Raw genomic sequence first — 6,503 nt, forward strand, 5'->3', positions numbered from 1 at the left:
AACTTTATTGCAAGGCTGCTGCACATGTAGATGGTGAATGAGTGATGGGTTAGCAGGAAGTTCTTGAAACAAGAAGTACTTACGCCCACAGGCTTTATGCAGACAGGGTTTATTATAGAATTTTTAGTTTTTAACCAAGGAAAAATACATTTATTTGTCATGTTAAAATCTTCAGTTATTAATGCAGCACGCCCTCTTTAAAAATGAACCAAGACAAAACATCAATAATAAAGGATGGTCTTTATAATGACGTGTATCAATTTGCTGCATCATATTAATAAAACATCTGTTCTCACTGTTGGGATTGTTAAAATCAGGAGTTTGCTATAAACAGGCTGTACTGTGCTAGATTAATCATTAAACCATTTAACTGAAATCCAAGCAGAATATACACCCTACCTTTTCACCAGAAACAGCAAGAAGTGAGAGGTGCAAGGAAAAGTATGTTCAGCCCATCGCATAGAAAGGTCCCTGCCCCTACTCCCTTGTGATTGGATAAGCATTCACCATCCATCCAGAACGCATTGATGACAAAACAACTTGGACACTGGTGAATGGACATCACTGTCATGAAATGTGTGCTTCTTGGCAGCAAGGGATTTGGTTCCTCTCATTAGCTGGCACTGACATTGCTGCCTCATAGCAGGTGAAATCCTGGCCCAGTTGCAGTTAATGGCACAACTCCCATTGACTTCAAGAGAGCTGGATTTCAGCCATCAAATTTCTCAAGAGCAGGAGGTTCAGGCTTGATCCACAAGAAAAACACAAGCACTGCTATGGTCTGTGCTGTAATCTCTATTTTTATGCACCCTGATTAGGTTCCCAGGCCCCAGGATAGATCCCCAAGCCTTGATACAATGCATGTGGAGAGTTAATTCAATGCATGTGCAGTGTCTTCACAGCAGCTGGCATATTGAGCAGGGACTGCCTAAACTGGACGTAAGGAAATGCTAAGGGAAAGGCTTAGGTCTCACTGCTCCCAACCATTCAGAAGTTGGATACTTGACTATGGGCTGAAGGTAAGTGCATATCTCTACTTGGGATTCAAAATTAGAAACTTCCACTAAGGAGAGGGGTGTCTGCCTCTGCTTTCAAAAGCCAAAGGATCTCTCATCCCTTTGGGTTCAAATACAGAAGAAGGATTTGAACCTGAGTATCCCACATCCCTGTGAATATGGAACGGCTGAGCTGTTAGAGAAAACCAAGGGCTGGTCCTGCTGTCGAGTGCATGTTTGTCAGATATTGCTCTGAGCCTATCTATGAGATCAGGTCCCAGGTGAAATTAGCAGGAAATGACTGTTTTGTGACTTTTGCCAAAGATAAGTACCTGGCTGCCGCATGCTGGCAGGACTTAGTTGCACACATGCCAGGTAATGCAAAGGTACGCACCCAGGGAGATTTACCAGTGAAAATATAGGTATGAAAGGAAGTTAGCAACCTAAAGGGTTTGGTGAGGGATGGGAAGTTGTGAATATCCTTAGTACCTCAGAGCCGTGACGACTTGGTCACCTAAAGAGACTTTTGGCCTTGTTGAACACGCAACAGTAGCTGAATGCCTTAGCAGCAAGGAGCAGTGCCATAGCATTAAGTTCTTATTAAGTGAAAAAAATAGCTGATTCAGTGACAGGTGGAAGTAAATGTGGACATAGAAAAGGGCTCCTGCCAGATGTTTGGTAGGTAAGGCTGAGAATTTCACTGGCATACTGAAGACTCAGCATGGAAGCACCTCACAGCAAAACTGTTATAGAGACAAGTTTTGCTCCCAGTGAGAGGAAGGTAAATAATTATAATGGCTCTTAGTGCACAGAGGAGACATGTTAAATCATTTAAGTCAGTGGGGATTTTACCTTTGACTTCCATAGGGCCAGGACTGGCTAAGCAACCCAGAGACCCAGATTCTATGCTTCCCTCACCAAGAAAGGGTTGAATCTGCTTCTTTTGACTTCCCAGAAGATTACTTTAACCACAGTGCCATGGATTAAGCATTATCCAGTCTTGCTACTGGAGCTTCTTTGGAAAGTATCCCCCTGGGCAGCAAAGAGAGAGGGATGTATGGAGCCAGAGGGAAGTAGATAGGGCACACAAAAGAAAACAGAATTCCACCCTACGTGTGAGTATTCCCTGCATATTTCCTCCTGCAATCTGAATGCCATGTTCACACAGTACGTCCAGGTTGCCCGTTCCCTTTGTTTCCCGTGCACATTACAGTGGTCAGGGTTTGTTTCTGCATGGAACCAGTTCTACACTTGAACTAGACGTTTGAGTGGTTAGCAGCTGACAACCATGTTGACGACTCTTTGGGAACAAGTTGTAATTGCAAGAATGTGAGTTTTAGGGCTCCCGTATCCCTTTAATGTTTTACGTTTGCCTAATGATTCCCAATGCAGCTTCCTCCTTTTTTTGTGAACATTGTGGAAGCTGGATTGCTTTGCTGACATGCAGCTGGGATCTAGACTTGGGGTCTTGGTTCAGGGTACTCACTATTTATCTTTGAGATTATGTTCTGGAGCCCACACATAAACCTTTGGTTTACTTGCTCTGTCACAATCTGAAATACACTGTGTTTTTGATGCAGCTTTATTTCCATGGACTTTATGTGCAAAAGAGAATGTATAAGTACACCAACATGATTGCCATTTAAGGAATCATTTGAACTTAAAATTATGAAATACTAAAAATAACTACTAAAACATAAAAAAAATATACTGCCTTGCTGATTCACACAGTAAATGATTAGCCAAGTGAGGAGACATCTTACAAGTTTGTTTATGGCTATGTTGACTTATCATGGTTTTATTGTCCTAACTACCTGATAACAGACCACTGCTACAAAACAATTAAAATCATAACAGTGGTTGTTGTGTTGTACATCAGTAGAGAAGCCGGGGACGGTATAGAAACTGTTTCTTAATTAGCTATAAGTGGAACAGAAGTTGATTTTCTACACTGCCAGATATCCTTAAAATCTTTACAGAGTATTAACGACTTAAGTTAGGACAGTCTGCACTTGGAAATTACATTGTATTAGAACACAGGCAGGCCAACATGATGGTAAAAAAATCGAGGCTTGATCCAAAGTCCCATTAAAATCAATGGAAAGACACCCATGAGTTCAGTGCATGCAAGAATGGTCACATTTAAAAGTGTGTCAGTTGGTCAAGGTTAACTCCAAGATCTGCAGTCACTCAATGAAATATAAATGCCACCTTCCTTGTCTACGCAGAGGTCTCAGTTATGTTTAACACCATGTTTACATTGTGTCATCTCCCCTGGATGGACAGCCTCCAAATAATACCATATTGCATCCTGCCTAGTCCATCCTGTGCAGCCCTGCTGAGGTAGGCTATCAGCCAGGTCAGAATTTTGGCCTTTTATTGTTGAAAGTGAATGGAGCAGCCAATATAAATATTATATTTTGATTTCTTTATATATTGTTTGTTAAGATTTAGCAATGGGTTGAGCAGCGTTAGGAGCCTGTGATGTTTACTATCATAAGAGGAAAACAACATATATTAGATAGAAATGCTCTGGGGCTTCAGAGCAAGGACCTGCTCTAGGGCTCTGCCTTGTTTTTATATTGGGTATGTAGTAGCAGATTCTGGCATGAGTCTTGTGACCTGGACAATCACATAGTCTCTGGTACAGCTGCATGTCATTCAAGTCACCATAGGGCGCATTTCTGTGTATTCAAGAACAAACGCATCTCTGCAAGCAGGAAACCCTCGCTTTCGCTGCTTGCAGAGACATGCCCCAAGGTTCCCCAGGGCCTGTCTATTTAAGAGGGGAAAGATAGGCAGGGGCTCCTGAGGCTTAAGGGGCACCCCAAGCCCTATGAGAACACAATGCCCATTTTCTTACAGCATCAATGAGAAGGACAATGGACGACATGTTTTTTCCCCAATGAAGTGGATTAGCTATATCCGGCACAGCTGATCCATTTCATTTGGCAACATCAATTTCTACCCTGGGTAGTGGAAAATGCTAGGCAGAACTTCTGCACTCCTTGGGAGTCCATTATTTTGGCCTAAATAGGTAGGGTTTAGCATCTCACATGAAGCACAGGAGCTCTTACAGTGGCTGGCCCCTTAGCCCAATACTGTAATATTGTGCCAACAATGTTATCAGTATAATTGTTGTGATGAGAAGTTATCTTCCACGTTCCTGAATATTTTGTTTCCTTCCTTTTATCTCCCCATGCCTAAGTGACACAAAGCAGCTCTACTGGGCCCAGTACCTTGTCTTCCAAGATTTCCAAGGAGTGCATTCCCAGTATTAGGTGTATGTGAATTAAATGCAAAGCATATTCACTTATTCCAGTGATTCTCAACCAAGGTGCCAGCATGCCGTGTCTTGGGTGTCTTGGGCTCCTTTCAAGGCCAAGCAATGTTAGTGCTGTTTGGTGTGCAAATGTGATCCACCAGATAAACTCAGAAATTTCAAATAATAATCCATAGTTTTAAAAACATGCTGACCGGCTGTGGTCTCTCTGAATTCTTTGCAACAGGAGAATTATTCTATTGTTTTTCTGTAGTCACAAAACAAGTGAAAACCAAGAGCTGGCATCTTCCAATGATTTCCAACCACTGATCTTTTCCTTATTATAATCTCTCTTTCATTGTCATCAGTGATCTTTCACAGTCAAGGATGATTGCTCCCATGGGGCAAGTAAGGGGTGGTAGATGAGTCCATTGATGGCTAAGAAGGCCAATCCTAGAGCCTCAGACTCTCTGGCAGATGCCAAAAGTAGTGGTTAAAGGGGGGATTGGACCATGGATTTCTTGGTCTTGTTTACTTTCCTTCAGTTTCTTCATTTTTTTGCCTCCAGGGCAAGATGGTTTTACTCAAAATAAGAAGTACCTTCTCTCATAAGGCATCACCATGTAGCCCTGTCCTGGGCTACTTTTTTCCAATTTGTGAAGTCAATGCCACACTTCTTAATGTTCACCTTGAGGGTGTCCTTGAAGTGTTTCCTCTGGCCCCTGTGTATCCTTTGTCCTTAGCTGAGTTGGGAGTACAGCAGTTGTTTTGTTAAACATACATCAGGCATGCACACGCAATGCCCTGTCCACCACAGCTGATTTTGAATAATCAATACTTCCATACTGGTGGTGGTAGAGTAGGTGAGGACACTGGCATTTGTGTGATGATCCTCCTACTTTATGCCAGGGATCTTCCAGAGGCAGTGCTGGTGAAAGTGTTCCACGCTTTTCAGGTGGTCCCTGTAAGTCACCCAAGCTTCACAGCCATAGAGAAGAGTTGGGGTTACTCCAGCCCTATGTCATAGGACCTTTGTTCGAGTCCTGATGCTGTGATCATTGAACACATAATAATATAGTCTTCCAAAGGAAGAGCTGATACATTGGATCCTGTACTAGATCCCCCCATTTATGTTGGCCGCCTTTGAGGGAGAGCTGCCAAGGTATGCAAAGTGTTCAGCATTCTCCAGCTCCTATCTATCACTGAGGATCTTTGCCGGAAGAGTTAATTCGCCCAGAGCAGGCTGGTGAAGCACCTTTGATTTTCTGATGTTATGGGTCAGTCTCAGGCATTGATACACTTAGAGAAGCAGTTAAAGGCTGTTTCTAGGTCCTCATCAGTTTGTGCAACAATAGCACAATCATCAGTGTACAGTACTGAATTCTACAATCACGGTTGATGTAACTTTAGTTTTGGCATGGAGGAGGTAAAGATTGAAAAGGCTCCCATCCATCCTGTATTCATTGCCAGTACCATGTGGCAGACAGTCATGGATGAGCATCTTGATGACTGCAAGAAAGATGGAAAACAGAATTGGTGTGATCATGTAGCCCTGCTTGATACCAGTTCAGATGCCAAAGGAGTCACTGCATAGGATGGATGCAGTTGTAGCAAAACACCCAGTTTTTCCTTTTTAATACATACATACATAGACGTGTGTGTGTGTGTGTGTGTGTGTGTGTGTGTGTGTGTGTGTGTATGTGTATATATATATATATGATAGATATGCATTCCCTTCCATTCCCCAATTATTTCTGGCTTTTCTTTCTCTCCCTCTCTATTCCCTACAGTCAGTTAGGCTCCGGAGTGGTGAGAGATGGGCGGGTGAAAGCCTGCCGCGCCCCTGCTCCCCCGAAGCCCCCCAGACACCTCAGACACCCCCCAGGAGCCGCAGAGCCCCCTGCCGACCCCCAGCACAGCCGGAGGCAAGCGGGGCTCGTGGTGGGAAGGGGTTAACCCCTCTCTCTCCGAGTGGAAGGAAGCAGCTGCGTGGAGCCGGGCCGGGTCAAGCCCCCGCCCAGACCCCTACTTTGCCCAGCCCCCCAGGGAGCCACGTGACCAGAGCCGCATGAACAGGCACGCTGTCTGCCAGTGTGTGAGTTAGTGCTGAGTTAGCGCAGGAGGGGGCACGGGAGGGCCCGTGACCCTGCCTGCAAACCCTCCAGGGTAGTCAGTCCCAGCCGTAGCCAGCCTACCAGAGGCATGACACAGATGGGCATGCACCGCACCCCGAGGGTCCCCTCGGG

Source organism: Gavialis gangeticus, unplaced genomic scaffold, assembly GCF_001723915.1.
Source record: "Gavialis gangeticus isolate Ggan-Ray unplaced genomic scaffold, GavGan_comp1, whole genome shotgun sequence".
Lineage (NCBI taxonomy): Eukaryota > Metazoa > Chordata > Crocodylia > Gavialidae > Gavialis > Gavialis gangeticus.